The sequence below is a fragment of the Columba livia genome, chromosome 1 (assembly GCF_036013475.1).
Source record: "Columba livia isolate bColLiv1 breed racing homer chromosome 1, bColLiv1.pat.W.v2, whole genome shotgun sequence".
Classification (NCBI taxonomy): Eukaryota; Metazoa; Chordata; class Aves; order Columbiformes; family Columbidae; genus Columba; species Columba livia.
In genome coordinates, this window is record NC_088602.1 from 2,501,446 (window position 1) to 2,528,791 (window position 27,346).

At 46.4% G+C, this 27,346-nt stretch overlaps 1 protein-coding gene across 3 annotated transcripts in view; it reads left to right on the forward strand.

Moving 5' to 3' along the window:
• FAM168A (family with sequence similarity 168 member A) overlaps nucleotides 1-27,346 on the forward strand; it is a 205,469-nt gene that overhangs the window by 34,356 nt on the left and 143,767 nt on the right. For all 3 annotated transcript variants that reach the window (XR_010473854.1, XM_065069685.1, XM_065069794.1), the window contains exon 2: nucleotides 20,738-20,820. The gene's annotated coding sequence lies outside the window, so the exon portion shown is untranslated. The remainder of the gene's footprint in view (nucleotides 1-20,737; nucleotides 20,821-27,346) is intronic.

Below are 27,346 nucleotides of genomic sequence, written 5' to 3' on the forward strand. Positions count from 1 at the left end.
TAGAAAAGGGCTGTTAGATTCTCTCTCTCCATCTCGCTGCCTTGTTCTCTGCAGTAAGCTTGTGAAATTTTCCTTCTCCAAATGGCAGAAAGACAATTTGCCTGATGATTATTATTTATTTTGAGTGGAAAAGCATGGATTTATTTGTATTTGGTTGATCTGGGCTAGCAAATACTTCTTAACAAGGCTCATTTTAAATTTCTCCAACTCCCTCCTTTTCGTTAGTCGTATATTCCGCCTTTTGAGCGCGGCGATGGTCTCGTGAGACCTTTTTCCTCCCCTTTGCCCTATGTTTTTAATTCCACCCCGTTACTCTTGTTGTTCGAGTGTCGGAATCACCCTGAGGCTTTCGCTACCAATTTCACCCCTTTGTGTTTCTACCCTTTAGGTGCTTCCCGGGATTAATGTACCACCACCAACAGATTGTTCTTCCTGTATAGTAGATGTCTATAGTGCTCTCTTCAGATTAAAATCCTCTTAAACATTGGGTTTTTTCCCCTCTAAGAGAGCTACCGGGAGGTATATACAAAATGACTCTAAACCCCCCAAAACAATACAAACAAAGCCTCTTAGCAATGGGAAAAGAACATGACTAATTGGATAGAAGCTCGTCAGCTCCGAAGCTTGTGCTGCGTGGAATTGTCGCAAACACCTTTCACTCAACACATTCTTTAATTGCCGCGCAGCTAACGAGCTTCTCGCATCCGGGAAGGAATGGAGTATTTTTGACATTTGTCACTGTAAATTACAGTCGTATGGGTAGCGTTGCCATGTCCAAAATGAAATGAATATACGAGTTTGGAAACTCTTCTTCATCATTTCAGCACCTCGAGTGTAAATTGTTGAGGGTTAAATGTTGAAGGTAGAACAAGGGAAATGAAGGTGACCAGCTCATTCTGGGGGGAATTAGGTGCCTTAGTCAATGAGCACCTTAAAAAAATCCCAATGTATATCCTTAGCGTCTTAAAATAACCCTCAGCGTCCTGTATTTTGAGCTCTCCAGCCTCTGCTGGGTTCGTGCCTTGCTCTTGGGTAACGCTGGGAAAATCAAGGAGGTCTATAATTTATGAACTTGAGACGTATTGAATGTGACAGGGAAAACAACAGAAAATGAGGATACACAGAATGAGCATTTGCGCAAGCCAGAGAGGATTCGTGGAAGCTGATGCGTATCCTAACGGAGGAGAAAGGGAGAGAAATCTTTATTATACAACAACATGGCTTTTTTGATAACTGATTTTTATGAGATACATATATGGTGATGGTTTAGTATGAAAATGATGCATCTTGAGCTGGATGGACACATAGGAAAATAACATTTTATGCTTAAGATACACCTAAGACCATGAGCCAGCACTGTGCCCTTGTGGCCAGGAAGCCAATGGTACCTGGGGTGGGTTAGAAGGGGGTGGTCAGTAGGTCAGAGAGGTTCTCCTGCCCCTCTGCTCTGCCCTGGGGAGACCACACCTGGAATATTGTGTCCAGTTGTGGCCCCTCAGTTCCAGCAGGACAGGGAACTGCTGGAGAGAGTCCAGCGCAGCCACCAAGATGCTGAAGGGAGTGGAGCATCTCCCGTGTGAGGAAAGGCTGAGGGAGCTGGGGCTCTGGAGCTGGACAAGAGGAGACTGAGGGGGGACTCATTCATGGGGATCAAGATGGAAAGGGTGAGTGTCAGGAGGATGGAGCCAGGCTCTTGTGGGTGAGAACCAATGACGGGACAAGGGGCAATGGGTTCAAACTGGAACACAAGAGGTTCCACTTAAACTTGAGAAGCAACTTGTTCCTGGTGAGGGTGCAGAGCCTGGCCCAGGCTGCCCAGGGGGGTTGTGGAGTCTCCTTCTGTGCAGACATTCCAACCCGCCTGGACACCTTCCTGTGTAACCTCATCTGGGTGTTCCTGCTCCATGGGGGGATTGCACTGGATGAGCTTTCCAGGGCCCTTCAACCCCTGACATTCTGGGATTCTGTGATTCTGATACTAATCCTGAGCATCCCGCATCCTCATCTGCATATGGGAGCATTGTCCGGGGTGCAAAGTTTGTTCGCTCTGTGGCAACGCGCAGTTAGTTTAATTAAAAATATACCTTTTTTTGGTACAGTGGTTTATCCACGGGGTGGAATACAGCTACGAAATCCTTTCCATTCTCCATAAAGTACATGTATGTAAGGGCGACCGTGTGCAAACTTGCAATAAATTAATTTTGTTTGCAGAAGCTCTGTAATTATACAGTTCTCCTGCCAGTTTGGCGCGGGAACACAAGTAAAACGCTTTCCTTATGAAAAAGCCTTTCTGTATGTTATTTTTTTAATGTAATAATCTAATTGGCGAACCGGTTTAGAAATGAATCGCATAGCCTATAGCGTGAAATAATTACCTGTATAGGAGTTATCATTTTTGCATATCTGAGTGAGGAACTCAAACCAGGAGCCTGACGGGCTGCAGCGACCTGGATGGTGTCCAGCTGGTGTTTCTCCTTCACTACCAGCGCCGCGGTTCTTCATCTCTTAACTCAATTCCTGCTCTCGGCGGTGGCAGCTGTTTCATTTTTCTGCCAAAGATAGATTCAGGGAAAAAAGAACTGCAGAGGAAGGAATTGTTTGGAATATTGGGTCTAAACATAGATGATGGTGGTGATGGCTGGATCCATTTTTAGCCCGGCTTCCTAGAGAAACGAGGCTTACGCAGCAGTGACATCTGGGAGCGTGATGCTTCCTCGCGGATTTTTGAGGCCGTGGGTCAAGTTGAACCAAATTTGTATTAAATAATAAGGATTTGGGAAAGCAGGGGAGCAAGAGGGGTGGAGGAGAACCAGGTGCCTCACTGGTGGGTCAGCTGTGATACGACTGTCAGGGTAGATGTAAAAACAATGGGGAAAAAACAGGCTGTAATAGTTCCCTGGCTCAAAGAGATGTCGTCTTCTCGGTTCCCACCCGTCCTTGTCCTACATGAACGTTTGCGGATTGCTACTGTGTAGGAAATGTTTTTTGGCCATTTAGAGCTTAGATCAGCTTAAAGCAAAGGTGACAGTGAAGCCCAGTGGTGATGGGGAAATCGTATTTGTGGCTGCTTTGGCTTAATAAGCCTGGCTTTGGGCAGGCTTAGTCCCGCTGGCTGTGTAAGTGTGATCCAAGTGAGTGTGCAAGTGATGCTCGGAGAGAAGGATCAGACAGCACCTCAAAGTCAAGTGTGGTGCTCGAGCAAAGACAAGAAGTTGATGATAAGGGGATCGAGTGCACCCTCAGTGAGTTTGCAGGTGACACCAAGTTGGGTGGAGTGTTGATGTGCTGGAGGGTGGGAAGGCCATACAGAGGGGTCTGGCCCGGCTGGATGGATGGGCTGAGGCCATTTGTCTGAGGTTCACCAAGGCCAAGTGCCGGGTCCTGCCCTGGGGTCACAGCAACCCCAGGCAGCGCTACAGGCTCGGGGAAGAGCGGCTGGAAAGTGCCCGGCGGAAAAGGAGCTGGGGGTGTTGGTGCCAGCGGCTGAACATGAGCCAGCGTGTGCCCAGGTGGCCAAGAGGCCACCAGCATCCTGGCTGGTACCAGCACTGGTGTGGCCAGCAGGCCCAGGGCAGTGACCGTCCCTGTGCTGGGACCTGGGGAGGCCAAACCGCCAATCCTGGGGGCAGTTTTGGAACCCTCACACCAAGAAAGGCCTTGAGGTGCTGGAGCGAGTGGAGAGAAGGGAACGGAGCTGGTGAGGGGCTGGAGCACAAGTGTGATGGAGCGGCTGAGGGACCTGGGGGGTTCAGCTGGAGAACAGGAGCTGAGGGGAGACCTTCTGATCTCTGAACTGCCTGGAAGGAGCTTGGAGCCAGGGGGGTCGGGCTCTGCTCCCCAGGAACAAGCGCCAGGAGCAGAGGAAACGGCCTCAAGTTGCGCCAGGGGAGGTTGAGGTTGGATGTGGGAACAATTTCTTCCCCAGAGGGCTGTGGGGCATTGGAACAGGCTGCCCAGGGCAGTGCTGGAGTCACCATCCCTGGAGGGTTGGACAGACGGACATGAGGTTCTCAGGGACATGGTGCAGTGCCAGGGGTGGGGGAACAGTTGGACTCAATGAGCTTGAGTGTTTTTTCCAACCAAAATGATTCTATAATTCTATGAAGTCCAGCAGAGTTTATCAGCTTGAGTCCTCACATTTTCTCTGCCGTTTTAGGATGGAATAGAACAGAATAGACTATTTTGGTTGGCAAGGCCCTACAACCATCATCTGCTCCAACTGCCCAACCACTTCAGCGCTGAGCAGAAGCTGCAGTGTGGTAAGACCTGCAGAGCTCTTCTTAAGAGCATTACCCAAATGCCTCTCAAACATGGACAGGCTTGGGGCATCAGCCCCCTCTCTGGAAAACCCGTTCTAGTGTTTAACCACCCTCTCTGTAAAGAAATGCTTCCTGATGTCCAGCCTAAACCTCCCCTGGTGCCACTTTCAAATTGATCATAGCCCAACGCTCTGATCTATGTAGATCCTCCTCTAGATCCTCCTAGATCTAGATCCTCGAGATCTAGGCCTCTTGTCCCTGAAGAGTCACCAGCACCTCCCAGTTTGGGCACATCAGCAAATTGCTCATGGTGTTTTTGACGTCCAGATCATTGATAAGTATATTGACCACAACTGATTCCTGTGAAAACATCAATCTGAAAGACTTTACACAGCGAAATTCTGTTTTTTATAATTGAAGCCAAAAATAAAAGATAAAAGTATTTTTAAATTTGTTTGTTGTAGTTCCTGGGTGGGATGATCTGGAATCTGGATGATATTATTTCTGTTGTGCCCGTCGCTATGATCTCTGGTGATGGAGCCCGTCCTGGGAAACGTCCCAAATCCAGAATTGCGACAGTTCACTGTTAACGGGCCCCGGGTTTGCGCCGGTACCACAGGATCACTAACGAAACGCTCTGTGCACCAGTGCCAAGTTGTTCTGGTTTTTATTTCAGGCTTTATCAAAAGCCCAATCTGAGTTCAGCAAGGCTGGGTTTAGTTGGTTAAAACCGGCAAGAGCTTGTTTTATTTTCTCAGCTTGTAGGAAGCCTTGAATATGGTGTGGATAACATACGCAGAAACAAGTTATTTTTTTTCAGCAGTAGATAAATTGACGTGAGGAAAAAAATATACAGTATTGATTTTTCTTTTCCTGTGGCTTTTGAGAGGTTGTTAATGCAGCAAGTACACAGGAGCACTCGTATGTCTGTCTGCACAGTAATCTCTAATAAATTGACTTTTTTAAAACCCATTTTTAAGTCTGGAGTTTCAGGGACTTGATTTGTGGAGTAGATGATATCTCCTGGCACATAATTACTCATTTTTGGGTTGTGTAAAAGGTTGGAGGGGAAATTTTGATGCATTATCTCTAGCGCTAAACATCTCCCCTGTTACTCGTACGAGTTTTTCCTCTTTGTCTCGTTCCTTATTGGAGCAGTAGAGAGGTTTTTAGGGATCGTTGGGTTTTTTTTAGTGTTAAAATTTATAGTAGAGACACTTTCTAGAGGTAATTCTTGCCCCTGGTGACATGGCAATGGCCACAATCATGGCAATGGCAGTGATTTATCTTCAGGACACCAACTATTTCTCTCAGGGTTGCCAACTGTGTGAACAGGTTAGTGACCATAATGGCCTGCGACCTTTTGCTTCTTGTTTTCTTTTGGGAAAGAAATAAGAACGTGCAGCATGACGATAATCGTATTAATGACAAAATGAAAGCAATTAGATTACATATAACGGAATTTGACATCCAGGGAGCTGTCGCTCTGGTGCTGGTAATGGGCTGAGGATGCCGAGGAGGGCAATGGGTAGATGGTGATGGGCAGAGCTGTAGGAGATGTTTGACTACGGTTGGGTGATTGTGCGTGTTGGGTGTCCAACAGAAGCACTTCTGAGACCCATGAGCAAGTGCAGCTTCCTCACAAGGGGAGGAGGAGGAACAGGCACTCAGCTCTTCTCCTTAGTGACCAATGACAGAAACCGAGGGAATGGCAGGAAGATCTACCAGGGGAAGATCAGGTTGGACATGAGGCAAAGGTTCTTCACCCAGAGGTGCTGGACACTGAACAGGCTCCCCAGGGAGGTGTCACAGCCCCAACCTGACAGTGTTCAACAAGAGACTGGACACCGTCCTCAGACACACGGGGTGACCTGGGGGTTGTCATTGCAGGGACAGGAGTTGGACCCAATAGTCCTCGTAGGTCCCTTCCAACTCAAGACATTCTGTGATTCTATGACGCTTATGAATCTCCCGCTAAACATCTCCCCTATTACTCGTACGAGTTTTTCCTCTTTGTCTCGTTCCTTATTGGAGCAGTAGAGAGGTTTTTAGGGATCGTTGGGGGGCACTTTTTGTGTGCGTGTTGCTCTTTTATTCGTGGGTTGTTAATATTTTCTTGCCATTATCCAGCGCTGTGTTGTGTCCAGTTCCTCATGGCCTTGTTCCACATATTCAGTGCTACCTGGGATTTGTTGTCCCAAGCCACTATCGCTTTTCTTCTTTCTATATTCTGTTCTCTCCGTGTCTAAAGACTCGTAGGTTGCCACGGTGGCACAAGGACCGTGTTGTCACTGCTGTGAAAAGAGGTGAATGCTGATTAGGGTGTTCTGGGGTGGTTTATTCCAAATAACTCCTATGCTGATTAGGTTGTTCTGGGGTGGTTTATTCCAAATAACTCCTATGCTGATTAGGTTGTTCTGGGGTGGTTATTCCAAATAACTCCTATGCTGATTAGGTTGTTCTGGGGTGGTTATTCCAAATAACTCATATGCTGATTAGGTTGTTCTGGGGTGGTTTATTCCAAATAACTCATATGCTGATTAGTTTCTTCTGGGGTGGTTTATTCCAAATAACTCATATACTGATTAGGTTCTTCTGGGGTGGTTTATTCCAAATAACTCATCGCCTTGGCGATATGGTGATCCTTCTTTAACATTGTTCCTCAGGCCATGAGTCTGATAGGATTTTCACTTGGTCTTTGGTGTCCTCCAAACATACCGCTTGTTCTTAGCCAGTTGTCTGGTTTTCAATCTTGTGCCCTTCTCGTGGTGGTTCTCAAGAACCTGCAAAATCACCGAGCTTCACCTGGAAGCCTTTAGATGGAGGAGACTCCATATAAAGAGAATTCCATGTGGACTTCTGGCTTAGGAAGATTATTTTATCCTGTCCAAATAGGAGAACAGTTGTCTTGAGCTTTCAGAGTCTTGGAGCTCAATTTGAATGGGTAGAAACCCCAGAAAGTTGGGAGACTCTGAGTTTTGGGCTTTCAGAATAACTTGCAATTTACTTTTCCTATGCAGTCAATAAGATACTTTAAATTCTTATATGGCGATGCCTTTTTTTTGATCCGGGAACGTCTGCCGTGTGAAGAGTTCCATGAGGATGGAGACTCTGCCACCAGTGGTTTATTCCAATATTTTCACCTGGTTATGAGGCCCCTCTTTGAATTGTTGCTTGAGGATAATACCAACCATATTATGCTGGAATGTTGTTTTACATATGTGTGGATTTATACATATACGTGTATTTATGCACCACCACCCAATGCAAACAAGACTGTTCTTTTTATGTGTTGTTATCCATACTGATCTGAGGAGTACATCAGAATTAATAGAAAATTTCATTATTCATTTATAACTTAACAGCGGAGCGGGTTTGACATCTGGAAAGAGCTGTGCCTCATTTGTCCCTTTTCATGAAACGATGATGCTAATATTTTTCTGGCTTCTAATATTTTTTAGTATATTCTTCAGGAGGCCTTTTCTTAACAGGCAAATACATGATGCATATGGCTCCTGTTTTCCTGTTGTCTTTACTTTTCCTATACATCCTTTACATCTTCATCCAAGTGGTTTTGCTCACTCGACTGTGTATATCACCGTGTTCTAAGGACCAATTTTGTCGTCTTTCCCTGTTGTTGAACGTCTCGATGAACTGGATGCGATTTTCTACAACAGTGTAAAGCACATGAGGTTTAACTTTGTATATTGTGTTTTTTTTATTAGGAAACAGCTTTGATGGCCCAACAGTCCAACAGAACAGTAGTAACTTTGTGCATGACTTTCTCCCACTTAAACTGCTGTAGTAGGACGTGCTTTGTATTTGTCTGTATTAAACCCAAAGACAAACTGGGGAAGATACCATGAGGTGGAAGCCAAAAAGCTTTTCCCTCCAGATTGAGGGGACATCAGGTCTGCTTGGGGCATGTGTTGTGAGATATAAAGTGAAATTAAGGACTTCTAATTCTTGCAAGTTCATGGCCTCCTTCCTCCTTCCTTTTTCCTCCTTCCTCCTTTCTCCTTCCTCCTTCCTTTCTCCTTCTTTCTTCACTTATTTCCCCTTTCTTCACTTATTTCTTCTTCTTTCTTCTCTTCTTTTCCTCCTTTTTATCTTCTTATTTTTCTCCTTTTCCTCCTTTTTGTCTTTTTCTCATTTTTCTTCTTCTTTTTCTTCTTCTTTTTCTTCTTCTTTTTCTTCTTCTTTTTCTTCTTCTTTTTCTTCTTCTTTTTCTTCTTCTTTTTCTTCTTCTTTTTCTTCTTCTTTTTCTTCTTCTTTTTCTTCTTCTTTTTCTTCTTCTTTTTCTTCTTCTTTTTCTTCTTCTTTTTCTTCTTCTTTTTCTTCTTCTTCTCCTCCTCCTGCTTCTTCTCCTTCTTCTTCTTCTGCTGCTGCTTCTTCTTTCTTCTTTCTTCTTTCTTCTTTCTTCTTTCTTCTTTCTTCTTTCTTCTTTCTTCTTTCTTCTTTCTTCTTTCTTCTTTCTTCTTTCTTCTTTCTTCTTTCTTCCTTCTTCTTTCTCCTTGTTCCTGGAGAATGCTGCTCTTTATTTTTCACTTTTTATGTCCTGTTTAGAAGGTAATGGCTTCCATGGGAGCGACGTGTACATTTGTACGGTTGGCTTTTTATTGCCGTAGGCTTTTGGTAGGTCAGGGAAGCACACATGAGGGGGCTCTTAAAATGGACTATGAAATTATTTTGCTCAGCTTTGTTTTATCACTTCTTTGACAAATCTCTCTGCCATCAGGTTGCAGCTTTCTAAGCTGTGCCAGCAAAAGCAAACTGGTAACGCTCTGTCAGCACCGCCAACTGCAAATAAAGGGGACAGACTTTTGAGCAGAGCCTGTTGTGACAGGACAGGGGGTGATGGTTTGAAACTAAAGGAGGGAGATTCAGGCCAGACATGAGGAAGAAATTGTTGCCCTGAGGGTGGTGAGAGCCTGGCCCAGGTTGGCCAGAGAGGTGGTGGATGAACCGTCCCTGTAGACATCCCAGGCCAGGCTGGACGGGGCTCTGAGCAACCTGAGCTGGTGAAGATGTCCCTGCTCATGGCAGGGGGGGCACTGGGGGAGCTGGGAAGGTCCCTTCAACCCAAACCGTCCTGTGATTCTGTTAGAAGAAGTGATGAGCTGAATCTACAGAAGGCCCAGGGCAAACCCCACTGCTTTCGTTATCTTCATTTACCCAAAGGGTACGTTCCAGGGAAGACAGTACATGCTTCTCAGAGGTGTGTAGTGATTAGAGGCAACAGACACAAGTTTGATTTAGGTTACACGTGGTGGGGGCGGAAAAACAACTCCAAACCCTGACCTGTTGCCTGAGGAAACATGGGAATCCCCATTAAAAAGACATAGATTTGAAAGCATGCCTGCCAGGAATAGTTCCACTATTGTTCTTGCCTTGCCTCTTGGACTTCCTTGAAGGAAGTCTCACCTTTTTTTTTCTTATAAAGACTTAAAATCAACTAAAAAACATCTTGAAAATAAGTTGCGTGCCCCTATTATTTGTACGTCTAGAACTGGGAGTCCTCTGGCATCCATATCTTCTCAGAGGTGTGTTCCAAGTTGGAGGAAAAAGCCTTGAATTCAACTTGCAAATCACCAGGGAAGTATTTGCTCCACATTTTTGCTGCCCAGCGAAATACAAATAACCCTTTTCGCTCCCTCAAGAAACGTTGAAATCTATTTGGAGGGATAAAAGCACAGCACAAGATTTAGTCGTAAATTGAAGATTTCCAGCACCGCGTTGACTTAAAACATATGTTAGCGAAACGTGTCTCTGCTCTGCAGACGGTTTTTGTACTTCTGCTGTGGCAAGCACTTTTAAAACAAGCGTGGAAATTGTGCTGCCGGGAACAATCCGGGGTCATTTAGATGAGTTAATAGGTCTTTTTCTAGCTATCTGTATTAAATCAATGATTCATATAAATTATGCCAAAGGGAGTTAATTGTTATTACGTGGTCTAAAAAGCTGCCAAACTAAGAGCAAAACTCTCCTTGCGGCGCATGGAATAAAATGGAGTTACGTTGCGATTGTCAAAAGCATAAAATGGCTGAAATGTTCACCTTTCATGAACCGAAACTGCGACGGTGACGCAGGAAAGGCTGAGGGAGCTGGGGCTCTGGAGCTGGACAAGAGGACACTGAGGGGGGACTCATTCATGGGGATCAATATGGAAAGGGGGAGTGTCAGGAGGATGGAGCCAGGCTCTTCTCGGTGACAACCAGAGATAGGACAAGGGGCAATGGGTACAAACTGGAACACAGGAGGTTCCACTTAAATATGAGAAGCAACTTGTTCCTGGTGAGGGTGGCAGAGCCTGGCCCAGGCTGCCCAGGGGGGTTGTGGAGTCTCTTTCTGTGCAGACATTCCAACCCGCCTGGACACCTTCCTGTGTAACCTCATCTGGGTGTTCCTGCTCCATGGGGGGATTGCACTGGATGAGCTTTCCAGGGCCCTTCCAATTCTGAACATTCTGGGATTCTGTGATTCTGTGATTTTCTGAAGAGGAGATGGTTAAAGTCCTTTGCAAAAGCTATTCCAGGGCTGGAATAAAGCATTTTTACTTTTCTCTAATACCATCAAGCATTTTTTTGACCCATCTGCGCTGTTCCAGCAGGTGAAATACTCTTATTTGTGTTCCTGGGATCTCTTTAAGAACTGGTGGAGATCACTCTACGTTTTGAGCGCTGTTTTCATTGGCATCGCTGCTCTAATATCTGTGTCTCTCTGCATGTCAAAGGGAATCAAGTGAAGAAACATTAAGTCTACGGTGATAGAAATTCCTAATGACTTTCAAAGGATTGATTTGGATTGATTTAAACAAGCGTAGTAGACCCTAGTGAAAGAAATGTTGACTTAACTCATTTCTAATTGCTCTTAAGCTTATTTAAGAGTGAGTTTGTTATTGATAAGTACTTAAAGTCTTTGCAAAATGGTGGTGAACTTTGGAAACACCGTTATGAAAAAACAGTTACCCACCTTAAAATGATTTTTATTGTGGCCTAATCTTCATTAATGGCTCAGTTAATTACTTGATTAAGTGTAGTTCGATGCCAGGATGCTGCTTGGATATGAAAACATGGATGTTTTGGCTATAATGGAAGAGAAAAGGTGTGATAAATAGTCAACTGTTGCTTTAGGAAACCTTATGGATAATTAAAAAAAGGTATTTGGGGGCAAGAACTCCTCCCAAGACACACAGGACAGCAGAACTGTAATTTCTAGAGATAAAAAGGTTACTAGCAAAATCATTCGGTCAAGACGATTTCATCAATGTAGCGTAGCTGGTTTTTTTCCAAGTGGAAATCACAGCAGCGAGAACTCTCTTTGTCAATACAACAATCTGAAAATTGATTTTGTTGTCATGAGGATGGCGGAGGAAAGATCACACCTGCCTCGTGTATTAGCAAAACGTCATGAAGAGATCGAGGTCGATTCGTAACCTGTGATTTTGTTTTGAAGTTTGACTACAAACCGTTAGTTGGCTTTACAGGATGGAGAAAAGATGGATAAAACCATCAGAAATGGTCAGAGAGGTGTGTGCTGGTCTTGTGCTCTTGTTTTATCTGGCTGTTCCTAAATCTAGTATTTCGCTTGACAAATGAATGTCTTATTTTGGAAAGCTCATCTTTTGTTGCTGGAAGCATCTTCTTTTCTCACAAGAGACAACCTTCCACTGCGAGACTTCATTCAACATCTTTCTGGTGTGTTAAAGGAATGTCAACAAAAACCAGATTCTACAACTCAATCACAGACCAGTTTGGGTTGGAAGGGACCTTCAAAGTTCATCCAGTCCAACCCCTGCCATGAGCAGCAACATCTTCAACTAGACAAGGAGATTCCAAGGATGGAGGTGGCACCTCTTCTCTGGCACCCCTTCCACTGCTTAATCCTCCACATGGACTTGTTTCTACCTTCCACCCAGCTGGAATTCTCCTTGTTGCCACTTGTCCCTCTTGCTTCTCTGAGCACCTCCAAGAGTCTGGCCCTATCTTATCCATAGGTACTTGCAGGCACCAAGAAGTACCCCCCAAAACGTTCTCTCCTTCATTCTGAACAAACCTCGTCACCACATGCTCTTGCAGGGGGTGGCTCCATCCCAGGTGAGTGACTCTGCAACCACGTTTGCTGAACCTCCATGAGTTTCCTGTTAGGCCATTTCTCCAGTGTAGCAAGATCCCTCCAAATGTTCAAGATTCCTCTGGTTTATCCTTAATGCGATATTTGTGAACTTAAAAATGTTTTCATAGAATCATTTTGGTTGGAAAACACCTTTAAGGTCTTTGAGTCCAACCATAACACAACCCTCGCACTGCCCCATGTCCTGAGAACCTCATGTCCGTCTGTCCAGCCCTCCAGGGATGGTGACTCCAGCACTGCCCTGGGCAGCCTGTTCCAATGCCCCACAGCCCTTTGGGGAAGAAATTGTTCCCCACATCCAACCTCAGCCTCCTTATTTATGTTTGATCCTCTGAGTTTACCAAACCCTTTAATTTCAGAAACTCCTTACAGGCCTTGAGGTGTTGAGCTGTTTTGTATCTTGATGTTGAGTTTTCATGGATATGTGCGATGTTGCTTGTGAAACGCGTGTCCATGCTCCTGTCCCCATCCTGGGGACCTTGCTGCTTCAAGTCCCTTTTCACCCTCATCCTCCAAATCTTCCTCCCCTATCACAGAATCCCAGAATCCCAGAATGTCAGGGGTTGAAGGGACCTGGAAAGCTCATCCAGTGCAATCCCCCCATGGAGCAGGAACGCCCAGATGAGGTTACACAGGAAGGTGTCCAGGCGGGTTGGAATGTCTGCACAGAAGGAGACTCCACAACCTCCTGGGCAGCCTGGTCCAGGCTCTGCCACCCTCACCAGGAACAAGTTGCTTCTCAAATTTAAGTGGAACCTCTTGTGTTCCAGTTTGAACCCATTACCCCTTGTCCTATCATTGGTTGTCACCAAGAAGAGCCTGGCTCCATCCTCCTGACACTCCCCCTTTCCATATTGATCCCCATGAACGAGTCGCCCCTCAGTGTCCTCTTGTCCAGCTCCAGAGCCCCAGCTCCCTCAGCCTTTCCTCACATGGGAGATGCTCCACTCCCTTAATCATGACCAAAGTTATAGAATCATTTTGGTTGGCAGAGACCCTCAGGATCATCAAGTCCAACCATAACCCAACTCTAGCACTAAACCACGTCCCTAAGAACCTCGTCTAAACACCTTTTAAGCCCCTCCAGGGATGGTGACAAAGTCATTGCTGATGATCCCCAACCGTCCACAGGCCAGACAGCACAAGTGTCAGGGATGAGTCTTTGCTTCTCCTGGTTGCTTTTCTCTCCTGAGCGTCACCAACATGCTGCGGCCTTTGCGGAGATCAGGGATGAATTTTTGCTCGTGTCGCCCTTTTCTCTCCGTGCAAATTCTCTCGGTTACATCTTGTATTTTCATCCTTCGGGGTGAAGTGTTCTCCTTGGGGGTTTCACTCCTCCGCTGCCTGTTCCCATCGCTGGGCTCCCTTCACCGGTACAGCTATCTCAGGAGCCATATGGTGAACCAGATCAGTGAACAGCGGAAAGAAAAGGTTATTTATAACCCAGATCAGATCACTAATCCCGTTTGCTTTACAGTTCCATAGAAGTCATGTTGGTACAAAGGCAATTTTTGAGGGGAGGAAAGATGGGAAGAGGTTTCCAACCAGTAACATCCCCACGGTTTCCTCCCATGTTTCCTGCCTTCCAGAATTATTTATTTCCATGCTTTTATTTCCCCCTCCATGTTTTCACAGATGTTTCTGGCTTCTAATACCTCAGGTGGATCTCAACCAATATTTTTTTTGCCAATACCTCTGGTTTCTCAGGGTTTATTTTCATGATTTTATATTAATGTGCCCTGAGAAGAATTGAACTTGGCTCCATTCTGGATAATCTGTGTATATTCATTAATATTTTGCCCTATTCTTTCCTAATTTAGACACTAAACATGTTATACTCTATGACAAATGTCTCCCTTATCCTCTCTACGGTATCTCCTAACCCTTTATTTTTGCCTTTAAGTTCCAGTCCTTTAATTATATTCACTGTGTGAATAGCGGGGTCTGAATTAACTCTGAGAGTGAATCACTGTCGGTGCTTTTCCTGATGTCCAAACCGATTGGCCATTATGTTCTCATTCATCTCTCCTTTGTAAAGGTCGTGTTAGAGTGTTTTCCTTAGATTTCTGGGTTTTTAAATACAGGTAAAGGTCAAACTGAAGCTGTTTTCACTGAAAGGTTTATTTCTACTTTTAAGACATCGGCTGCAAAGAATTCTTTAATACTGAAACATTCCGAAGGTTGAGTATTGTCAGCAGTGCAGTAAATTATTTCCTTCAATTGACGCTAATCTTAGATAATTAAATTGTTGTATTTTGCCTACAATGTCGTCTGTGACTTCAAAACTTCCAAGTGTCTCATATACAAATGGCCCAAGTGAGAAGAACTAATCCCGAATCAATACTTGAAGAACTGGTTTTGAAAACTGGATGAGAATGGGAGGTGAATAACTTCTACTTTTGAAGAATTTTTCCTGCTGGAACTCAAAATATGTTTGATCCAAGGACAAGCCTGATGTGTGAGTCACAGAATCACAGAATGGACTGGGTTGGAAAAGACCTCAGAGATCATCCAGTCCAAGCCTTGGTTCAACTCCAGTCCATTGACTAGATCGTGGCACTAAGTGCCATGTCCAATCTCAGCTTAAAAACCTCCAGGGCCAGTGAGTCCAGCACCTCCCTGGGCAGCCATTCCAATGCCTGACCACTCTCTCTGCAAAGAATTGCTTTCTAACCTCCAGCCTCAATTTCCCCTGGCAGAGTTGAAGCCCATGGCCCCTTGTCCTATTGCTGACTGCCTGGGAGAAGAGCCCAATCCCCACCTGGCTAGAACTGCCCTTCAGGTAGTTCTAGAGAGTGCTGAGCTCACCTCTAAGCCTCCTCTTCTCCAGACTAAACAAGCCCAGCTCCCTCAGCCTCTCCCCATTGATATTGGTCCCATTGAGCAGATCCCTCTCATCTTCTCTTCTCCAGCTCAACAGCCCCAGCTCTCTCAGTGTCTCCTCATCACAAAGATGCTCCAGACCCCTCAGTATCTTTGTGTCCCTTTGCTGGACACTCTCCAGTAATTCCTTGTCCTTCTTAAACTGGGGAGCCCAGAACTGGACCCAGTACTCCAGATGCGGCCTCACCAGGGCAGAGCAGAGTGGGAGGAACCTCCCTGACGTGCTGGTCGCACTCCTCCTAATGGAGCCCAGGTACCATGTCCAATGTCAGCCCTCCCTGCTGCCCCGAGGGACAGTTATTCTCTAATCTCAGTCCATTAAATGTTATTTATTGGAGCCCAGAAGATCCTTTTCTCTTTTGCTGGGTTTGGATACTTGGAAAATTAAACACAAACCGGTGTAGAATGGGATTTAAGGGAAGGTGCCTGTCTCCAGTCGAGCATCATTAGACCTCGTCCAGTTGGATTTGAGCTCCTAATGTTTTCCTCTTTCTTAAAAAACCCCAATCTCGGCAAATGCCCCATGCGATTGAAGAGATACGAGCGGTACGGAAGGTTTTTGAGACGTAAAATTGGCTCACGAGGAAAGTTTTGCAGTGCTGTCCAACTGAATAAAGTAATTTTGTCGGTGGAGAATGCTGTATTTTTACTCCCCAGCATGTCAGACACTTCAAGTTTTTATCTTCATTTGATAAGTAGCTGTGGAGTATGTTTTTAAATGAATTACGCCAACACTTTTATCATAACGATCTGCTATCTACCAAGGCAGGTTTTTTAATAGCCATGTTCTAATTAATTCTTCATCTATTTTACAATGCATGTACCCAGCTTCTACCACTGGAGTCCAATTTGACAGGAGGAAGAACAAAAGTAACGGGTAGAAAAAGACAATTGCAGGAGAATAATTGTAATAGGAACATCGTAATGGTGTAGGTACTAAAACTAAATATTGGTACTAAATATTGGTCATAGGAAGATAGAATGAGAATGAAAAATATTGTTTTGCTGCGTGAAATACCGCATATAGTTGATGAAGATATTTGGGAACAAGTTATTTTTACCAAGTGGCTGCAGTAATTTGATAAGGAAACATTAAATGATTTGAAGTTTTTCACACCGAGAAGAAAATAGGAGGGGAAGGACTTCATGGCAAGAACCACGTTGGGTTTCTTTGCTCAATTTGATGGAGGTAAATTGCTTTAAAATCTACGGCATGTCACCGTATAATTAGCAAATTAGAAGTTAATGGGAAACTTGGGCAGAATGTATTCAGCATTAATGAATTTATTCAGCATATTGGGGCAACTTTGGCTTTAGAAAAGAAGGAGTTGACGTGGGTTGGTAGGAAGTCAAAACCAGTCGGCAGGAGCTGGAAGAGTCTTGACGCCCAACTGAGATGGTTTTCCAATTGCGGTTGCAAAAATGGGGAGTACAAACAAAAGAGGGTGAAAAATGTGTGAGGAGAAAAGGTTTAGCAACATCTTGTGTCTCTAAAAAATCCCCAAACGGGACCAAATCCTTTGACACCAACAAACAAGAACCTCCCAAGCTCTGTCAAAGGACCTTCAGGCTGGACGGGTCTCTGAGCAACCTGAGCTGGTGAAGATGTCCCTGCTCATGGCAGGGGGGGCACTGGGGGAGCTGGGAAGGTCCCTTCGACCCAAACCCTTCCAAGATTCTACAGACACAACCTCAACCTCTTCAACTCAACCTCCCCCACTCAACCTCAACCTCTTCAACCTCCTTCACCCGACTTCAACCCCATCTCAACCTCCTCAACCTGAGCTGGTGAAGATGTCCCTGCTAATGGCAGGGGTGGCACTGGGGGAGCTGGGAAGGTCCCTTCAACCTAAAATATTCTATTATTCTATGATTCTACCTTTTTCGTACATCTCAGCTGCTTCTTCATCCATCTTGACTCTTCCTGGCTGCCCACTGAGGATCCTTCTGGTGGATGGGTAGTTGGAGACGGTTCCACCATCTCTTCCAGACCCTCTAATATCCAGATCATGACTTTAAAATAAATAAGAAGACCAATAACATAGACTGTGAAAGCATTTTTTGTTAGCAGATTGAGGAAAAACAGTTAAACAGCATCCCTGGAGGTATTTAAAAGATGCGGAGATGAGGTTCTTAGGGACATGATTTAGTGGTGGCCTTGACAGTGTTGGGTTAATGGTTGGACTCGATGACCTTAAAGGTCTTTTCCAACCAAAACGATTCTCTGATTCTAGAAATATTTCTCCTTGTGTTCTTTCCATATTTGATTTCAGAAAATATATAGAATTTTTTCAACCAGTTCCACTTACATTCTCAGCTCAATAACCGGGTCACTTGGAGCTCCACCTTTGCTATGGGACATGGGTTCTAGCTTTCCATCGGTGTTTGCCGGTGTGAGGTCAACATTTCACTTCCCTAATGCCACAAGGGAGCAGTAATAATATTGTCTCCATAGGGACTTGTCTGCTGGATGACGATGCTTTTGATTTCGAGATGCTTCAGGTGACTGAAGGACTTTCATAATAAAACACTAAGGTGATCTTTCTTCACCTCTCTAACCTCTTCGTAGATTCAGATGTTGCAGAAAAGGCGCCAGGCTTGTGCTATTTCCCTTAATTTTCCAAATCAATACCTCCTCATGTATCACGTTGTCCCTCTTTAATATATTTTAATATATATTTTAGGACAATGGGGTTACAGTGCCAAGTGAGAGCGTAAGGATGCGGCTTCTCTTGAATTTACGTCTTGCACCTTCTCATGCGCTGGAGTTAAGAGAAAGATGGATGCGAGACAAGATTTCTGTTGTGTTTGTACTCGTTTGAGTGATTTCTGTTAAATTCTGACCATTTACGACCTGTTTTTGTATGGCAGCTGAGGGCTGCACTGTCTGATGGATCATCATTTCCACCCCCCTCCCCATCCCCATCCCCATCTCCATCCCCATCTCCATCCCCATCTCCATCCCCATCTCCATCCCCATCTCCATCCCCATCTCCATCCCCATCTCCATCTCCATCCCCATCTCCATCCCCATCCCCATCTCCATCCCCATCCCCATCTCCATCCCCATCCCCATCTCCATCCCCATCTCCATCCCCATCTCCATCCCCATCTCCATCCCCATCTCCATCCCCATCTCCATCCCCATCCCCATCCCCATCTCCATCCCCATCCCCATCCCCATCTCCATCCCCCTCCCCATCCCCCTCCCCATCCCCCTCCCCACCCCCCTCCCCACCCCCCTCCCCACCCCCCTCCCCACCCCCCTCCCCATCCCCCTCCCCACCCCCCTCCCCACCCCCCTCCCCACCCCCCTCCCCATCCCTCTCCCCATCCCTCTCCCCATCCCCCTCTCCCTCCCCATCCCTCTCCCCATCCCCCTCTCCCTCCCCATTCCCATCCCCATCCCCACCCTCATCTCCATCTCCATCCACATCTCCATCCCATCCCCATCTCCATCTCCATGCAGCTCATCACAGCTTCTCTCTGCAATAATAATAGCCAGTGATTATAAACCTAATCATTTTGACTTCTGGTCAAAGAAAACAGAAAAAGGACCAAAAAAACCCCCCAAAGGGTGATTCTGGTGAGTGTCTGTGTGGCAGCACAACACAAGAAGGAACTGATGCTAAAGCAGGATCCCACCAACAGGGTGAATGGGAGGTGGGGACTGAACTTCTCTCGCTTTCTTCAGCAGCTCAAGATGAACAAAAGTTGAATTTTCTCCATTACTGGAGCTCTTGGAACTGAAACTCCAGCCCATGTCTTGTTGAGCGATGACTTGTGTGTATTCCTGGAAGGCAGTTCAAACCGGGCTGTGGTATATTTGGTACCTCCCGAAGCGCCAGGATACAGAATGTGCTCAAAGAGAGACTCAGTTTGCCTCCGTGGAGCTCGATGTGATGAGATTTGTCAAGATTCGTCAAGTCAAATTCGCTCACCCCTTCTCTTTTCTCCTGGAGATACTTGATGATATGTTTTCAAGTCGTTACATTGTTGAACCGCGGGATGGAAAAGCGAGTGAAAAAGCCTACAACCAGGATTCAATTCCAAGCAAGGAATATGAATATGAGGTGGAAATCCAGAAGTGAAGCACCTGTAGAAATGGAAATGGAGCTGTTTCCTTGGGTGCTTTATGCTCTTGGTAGCAACAGCATTGGGTTTATTAATATCCGGATGTTTGTGCATCAGTGGGGAGGATTTTGGTTTCTCTCCATCTCAGATGGTCTGGTGGTGCTTTCCTGCAATTGGTGATTCTGAGAACTTCAGTAAAAATGAGGTTCCAGTGTAAGTTGGGGAATGACCTATTGGAGAGCAGCATAGGGGAAAGGGACCTGGGGGTCCTGGGGACAGCAGGGTGACCATGAGCCAGCACTGGGCCCTTGAGGCCAGGAAGCCAATGGTACCTGGGGTGGGTTAGAAGGGGGTGGTCAGTAGGTCAGAGAGGTTCTCCTGCCCCTCTGCTCTGCCCTGGGGAGACCACACCTGGAATATTGTGTCCAGTTGTGGCCCCTCAGTTCCAGCAGGACAGGGAACTGCTGGAGAGAGTCCAGCGCAGCCACCAAGATGCTGAAGGGAGTGGAGCATCTCCCGTGTGAGGAAAGGCTGAGGGAGCTGGGGCTCTGGAGCTGGACAAGAGGAGACTGAAGGGTGACTCATTCATGTTTACAGGTATCTAAAGGGGGAGTGTCAGGAGGATGGAGCCAGGCTCTTCTTGGTGACAACCAATGATAGGATAAGGGGTAATGGGTTCAAACTGGAACACAAAAGGTTCCACTTAGATTTGAGAAGCAACTTGTTCCTGGTGAGGGTGGCAGAGCCTGGCCCAGGCTGCCCAGGGGGTTGTGGAGTCTCCTTCTGTGCAGACATTCCAACCCACCTGGACACCTTCCTGTGTAACCTCATCTGGGTGTTCCTGCTCCATGGGGGGATTGCACTGGATGAGCTTTCCAGGGCCCTTCCAACCCCTCACATTCTGGATTCTGGGATTCTGTGATGTAAACTTTGTGCAAGACTCGCCGTGTATTCCACCCCGAATCGTTGAGCTGTAGCGTGTAACCGCAGAAAGACTTTGTGTCTTGATTTGAAGGTGTAAATGTTGAATGGCTTTGCTGTCTTCCTTTACCTACAGTGATGGAAAAATATGTTGTTGGTATTTTTATAGGAAGGCAAATTGAGGTATTTATTTGTAAGAGAGGCATGGTAAATATGTATTTAACTGTCTCTCTGTGTGCTTAATGACAGCGGGTAGGAAACGTGAGCGGCAGATAACACACCATCCCGCCCGTATCCTTCCCCTCTTTTTATCCCGTGTCCCCATTGCTCCTCCTTCTCCCACCGCATTTCTTACACGTCCCTGCTCCTCCTTTCACTCCGGCGGAGATAAAACCCGCTCTTTGGTAATAAAACCCGTGTTTTCCGACGTGGAGCCTGACGCGTGTCTCTTTCTCTCTCGATTGCAGAGCCGTGGAATGCTGTGAAGACTCCCCAGCCGTAGACAAACCGCTCTCCGCGTCATCTCCAGCCCAAGAAAACTCGCCAAGAGGTAGCGATTCATATTTTACGTGTCTCCTTCAACCGTAGCGCTCGGAGTTGAGATATCGCTCCAAACGCCTCGTTTCCCTCCGCAGACACAATGCGGTTGGGACGCCGCGGAGGTCGCAAGCGTTGATTAAAAAGCATTGGTGTTCGGTACGGCTCGGGCTCTTGTTTGTGGTACATGAACTTTGGTACAGAGTCACGTTACCTTTTAAACCAAGCAAGAAATTTCCAGGTCAAGAAGAGCTGAAGCTCCAGCGACGCTTATTTTAGTGTGTTGATTTATAAGGTTAATAAACCCGCGGTAATCAGCAGATTGGGGTAGAACACGCAGTAGGTATGTGCTGCTCCTATAAAGAACTGTGAGAGTTACGGGAGGTTTTTTTAGTGTTTATTAGCCTTAATATCTTCCTAGTAAATAATTCATTTTTGTTTTATATTAAGCACTATTTTTGTTTTATATTAAGTGTTCCCTGGCTGGGCCAAAATCAGTGGGTGTGATTCCTGGTATAAGTTTCTGTCATTTGTCTGTCGACAGGCAAATTATTTTCTAATAGTTTATATTGCGGCCTTTCACAAAAGAAAGCCAAGAACATTTTTGTAGAGTATAAACTGTGTAACGTGGTCTGTAAATTGGTTGGAGCAGGTTCTACCTGCAGTATTTATTTTGGTGTACGGCGCCTGGCATTGCGGGACCTGATCGGGTCAAGCCCTCTGGGTGTTTATAGATCAGAACATCAAATATAAAAGTGGTATAACGTGGGATACAGCTAGCGATGAAATACGAACGGACCACTCCAGCAAATCCCCGTGCGGCACACGGTTACGGGCTGGAAATTACACCAGCCAAACATTGCTGTGGGTCCCTAGATATCAGGGATTCCCACTTAGTTATTGCTGCGGAGAAGACACCGTGTCAGCCCGACCCAATCCAGCTGTTTTGGTGCAGGGTTGTGGAAAAACCAGGCTTGACTCTGTTTTTCTTTCCCATTTTAAATGTTTTGCTGCACACTTAGTAACATGAACTTTAAATGTCAGCTGCCAGGATACCCACTGAGCGTTCCGCTCCCACTCAAGTCACATTTGCTGAAAACCAGATGCTGACAGACGAGAACGGCGCTGGCGGCTGCTCTTGGATCCGCCGATCCTCTCAATATTTTAGCACGTAGAAGCATTCCAGCCCTGTTTTGGGGGGAAAATCTAGCCCCGATGAGATACCAGTATGGAGAGAATCTGGTTATTGTTTCTTCCTCATCCCACCCTTGGCACCTCAACCCGTCTTAGGTGGGACGGTGTCGCGTTCCATTCGGCGATGGACTCGCGATGGTGCTTTTACCTTGATCTCAGAGCGCAAAATTAAGGTGACCAAAATGCCAAGGGGTCATAATTCAATGAAGCAGTGTTACTTTATTAATTTGCCTGTAAAGCGGCACGCGATAGAGTAAGAAAAGGGGAAAGAAACGGAGAAAAAGTAGAAGTAAAGATGAGAAATGAGGTTGCGTTTATCACCAGTCGAGTTCCAGAAGCGTCCCTCTGGTCTCCGGTCCTGTGGAGTCCGGCCGGTCCTCCATCGTGGTTCAGGATCCTCTAGTGGGAAGATCTTCAACGGTGTCCATTCTGGAGTCACCTTTTATGCTTCTTCACCCCCCCTTGCTCCCATTGTTTCAGGCCAGTCTCCACCTTGATTTCGCAACCCAGGCTTGTACTGCGCAGGCTCAAAAGATTCATTCTTTCTTTTGCCAACGCTTACGTGTCCAGCATTCAGGGTCTTCCTCTGGTCCATTGGGTGACCTCAGGACCCTTGGTGAGCTCCTGGGCATGCTCCTTGTTGTTGGCCATTGTTTGGGGAGCAGGTGAGGGACACGTGTGACTGAGGCTGCAGGTGAGAACACATCTTGTGAACGGCAGCTCTTGTCCCTGGGTTGATGAGACCCTCATAACAACAGCTTTCAGGAGGCGGGGGCTGGTTTGGCTGGAGAAGCAGGCAAAGTCCACACAGCAGCCACTGTTAGTAGCAGCCCCTCCATATCAGAGAAACAGTGCAACACAATGCTTCTCCTCGGGCCTCTCTCCAAGTCATTGTCCATCTGTTCTTTCTGTCAGGGCTTCAGTTCTCTAAGTTCTCGATGGCGATGGTCAGGCAAATACCGCTCCATCTTCGGACCCACTCTCACAGACGGAACGGAAAGTGCTGAGCATTTCAGAAAAGCTTTACTCCCTTTGTACCAACCTTGAAGCAACGACGACGCGCCCCTTTCCACCTCCCTTTTTGTTGAATATCATGCTGGAAAAAAGGATAAAGAAAATAAAAAGGCGGGGGACATCTTTATGCTGTTTCTGTCCCCTTTTTCTGCCCCCCAAGCTGAGGTATTAGACACAGTTGGGGCAACACTGATTTTTCTGGTCATGAGATACTGAGGCCCAGGGCATAGCTGAGGGTGGGAGAGAGATGGGGACTCAGACTGGAGAAGTGGGACCGGCAGTGGTGGAAAATCTAGAAGACAAGATGTTTTCTCAAGTAATAATACGCCGTTAAGTGTTGGCTTTGCATGAGAAAGCTTCTGGTCCAAGGGGCTCCCGCTCCAATTGTGCTCCAGGTTAAGAAATTTAAGTTGAATCTTTGGGTGTCTGAGCTCCTGGAGACCTTGAGAGACGAACCGATGGAGCTTGGGGAGGTTTGGATGACGAGACACTGGTTGTCTTCTTCAAGTTGATGGAGGTTTCTCCTCGGGTGTTCTCTTCAGGCTGTGACTGCCCTGCTTGGGGGCTCCAGCAGCCACGTCAAACATTGGCTTTTTGGGTGTCTTTATTTTGGATCAAACCTCCCCCTTTTAGACTCATGATGGTGTTCAGGAATTAAAGAGTGGAATAAATGGAGTTAATATCTTGAAACGTGCATGTGTCCGAGCTCTTAACTTAGTTCATTTAGGTTGTTTCCTGTCCCCCAAATCCCGAGAGGAATTCCAGCAATCCAATAGTTAATGTGTGTGTAAAATCCATGTGTGTCTAAAAATACCTCTCTTATCTGTGTAATGGTTTGGTTTGATGTAAATATTTTTCAATGTGCTTTTACATGGGGCCGGTTTCTATACAGCGTGCACGAGTGGAATTTGGCGTGTGCTTAACCAGGCCTGGACTTTATAATCCGCTTTTGCTCCCTTCACCTCAGCGTTTCTAAACAAATACGGAAAATTTCGGATCTTCAGTCTCCTGAGCGTTTGTGCCAGTTTGGTGGGGTTTTTACTGGGTTTTTACTGGGTTTTATTGGGTGGGGAATGCACCAAACCCAGAGCTGAGGTGAAACATCTCGTCAGCAGATGATGGATCCTTCTCAGCTCTTGGGGCACAACTACCTCGCTTCGTGGTTTTCTTTTCTTCTGCGTGAGTAAATCCTTTGTTCACAGAGCTTACGTTGTCTTGAATTGCCAGTTCTGTTTTGCAGTATAGATTTCCTTTCAGACAACATGATGGGGAGTTTGGTTTCTGTTCAGACAAGTTATGGACTATGTCCAGCTCTGGTGTCTGCAGAACAAGACACGGGCCTGTTGGAGAGGGGCGATGGTTTGAAACTGAAGGAGGGAGATTCAGGTCAGACATGAGGAAGGAATTGTTTGTGCTGAGGGTGGTGAGAGCCTGTCCCAGGTTGGCCAGAGAGGTGGTGGATGAACCATCCCTGGAGACATCCCAGGCCAGGCTGGACGGGGCTCTGAGCAACCTGAGCTGGTGAAGATGTCCCTGCTCATGGCAGGGGGGGCACTGGGGGAGCTTTAGGGTCCCTTCAACCCTTCTGTGGTTCCATGGAGGTCCCAGGGTCCTTATGAGACACTACAGGATTATTTGAAGAGTGGAGGCAGATCCCTTTCCCTTCTTTCTAGTGGAGTCTAATGATGTTGATACCAAGGGCAGTGGTTAGTGTTCCCTTCTTTCCTTTGCGTCATGCTTAGAGGAGGTGAATATGTCATATTAGAACACGAGCAGTGGCTTAAAATGTAGCCTTTTGAATAATTTGAACATTTTGTGGATTTTAGTGGGTTTGTGTGTGCTCCGTGACACACGTGGTTCCGAGTTGGGATCAAGCTGCTCCTCCACATGACTTGTTGTGACCGTATCTGCGCTGCAGTTGTGTGTGAGTAGATGGAGCTTAAACTGGGGCTGGGAATGTTGTCTGTTGCTTCAGCACTCTTTAATTTGGAGATATCTCAGCCTGATGTTCAAAGAGCTGAAGCGAGTAGCTGAGGAGAGAACGGCTGAGACTCTCAGCTTGAGGTTGCGGGTTTTCTGATTCAGGTGGTGGGTTTGAGAGGAGAAACTTCTTCCCCAAAGGGCTGTGGGGCATTGGAACAGGCTGCCCAGGGCAGTGCTGGAGTCACCAGCCCTGGAGGGCTGGACAGACGGACATGAGGTTCTCAGGACATGGGGCAGTGGGAGTGTTGGTTTAATGGCTGGACTTGATCTTGAGGAGCTTTTCCAATCATAATGTTTCTATGCGTCCCTCTTTCCTATGCTAGTCACAGATACTCTGGGGTTTGGAGGGCTTTGGGGTCTGTAATTACTTTGCCCATTCTGCTTCAGGGGAATTTTCACTTCCTGAGACGTTTTGTTTTCCTTTGTGTTCATTAGTGCAACGCCGGAATGGAAACCCCCTCCGTGATGTACCTAAATATTCTGTACCGTATCACATAGGGAACCTTCTTCCCTGGGTAACGTAATTAATTTATAAAGATTAATGACCCAGCATTTCATCCTAAGCAGCATTCTTGCAAATGCTTCTCTTAGTCAGGTCTCCTCCCTTAAAAAACCCCTTTTAAAATGTTTTTGGCTCAGTGTTTTGTGTCGGTCGGAGTCAGCAGCTCATCACACACACATGAACTGTGGCTGCGGGTCCCCGCACGAATCATTTTATTGACAAAGCGGCTTCATGATTCTTTATGGCTCAATAGTGCTGATACACAGTAATTGTTAGAGGAATGAGGGGTGAGGCGTTGTTGGGAAGATGACATCTCCCATAACAAGGAAAGAGAGAAACTGTCAAAAACTGATTTAAAAACAAATGAAGATTTTAATAAGGTTTATGGATGTAAGCAGCAGAGAGGATCTCTGACACCAGGCTTTCCAAGATGCGCTGGGCCGACTCTTTATCTATAAGCTTATGTGATGTATTAAAGTGATCTATGGATATTGCCCTGAGCGGTGTAGAGAGTGCAACAAAAATCCACCCGTGTCCTGGGCTGCATCCCCAGCAGCGTGAGCAGCAGGTGCAGGGAGGGGATTCTGCCCCTCTGCTCCGCTCTGGTGAGACCCCCCTGCAGTGCTGGTCCAGCTCTGGGTCCTCAGCACAGGACACACATGGACCTGCTGGAGAGGGGCCAGAGGAGCCACAGGAATGATGCGAGGCTGGAACAGCTCTGCTGGGAGGACAGGCTGAGAGAGTTGGGGTGTTCAGCTGGAGAACAGAAGCTGCAGGGAGACCTTAGAGTGGACTTAAAATGGGCCGATAAGAAAGATGGGGACAGACTTTTGAGCAGGGCCTGTTGTGATAGGACAAGGGGTGATGGTTTGAAACTAAAGGAGGGAGATTCAGGCTGGACATGAGGAAGAAATTGTTGCCCTGAGGGTGGTGAGAGCCTGGCCCAGGTTGGCCAGAGAGGTGGTGGATGAACCATCCCTGGAGACATCCCAGGCCAGGCTGGACGGGGCTCTGAGCAACCTGAGCTGGTGAAGATGTCCCTGCTCATGGCAGGGGTGGCACTGGGGGAGCTTTGAAGGTCCCTTCAACCCAAACCATTCTGTGATCTTATTCTATGAGAACTCTTGAAGTGGTGCAGACAAACAAGGACAGGACCCCCTGAGAAGCTCCTGAAGGTCCTTGCCAAACAGGCGATGGTCAGAGATCTCCTCGAGGACCAGTTTATCTCCTCCTGCTGATGAAGCGCCACAGCACGCTCGGCTCTTGCAGCCGCTGTGCCTGAGATGAGGTTATAGGGAAACATCCACCATGTTCCTCCACCTTTCTGCAGCGCCGTCCCGCAGCGTTCGCTCCACGTCCCTGCTCTCACAGCAGCCGCGCTGGAAATAGCGGCTTTTCATTCAGATGTATAATTCACCACCTCTTCCCAGCATGCCAGCCTTGTTTGTATTGATAAATGAATGTTCTCTGTGTACAGCCTGCAGATCATTCCGCTCGTCGCACGCAACGCTGCTAAACATGCCTGTTTCTCTTTATGAATTTGTGAGTTGGGTTAATCAGCTACACCTTCTGCAGGTTCTTTTGTGAGCTCATAAAAGCCGCGTGTTCTGATTTATAGTGCCTAAAAGGGGTAAACTGACATTAAAAGCATTAATTAGCCTCGGTTGGCTGCACAAAGAATAGAGTTGGCGTGAGCCAACTTTTGATTTTGCCCTTCGTGGGCCTTTGATTTTTGCCCAAGCTGCTTTAAGGGTCTGTATCTCTGTTTTTTTCTCGCTAGATTTTATAATTATGCTTCAGCGTGAAATACAGTGTTTGGCCTTGAAGAGCAAGAGCCCTGGACAAT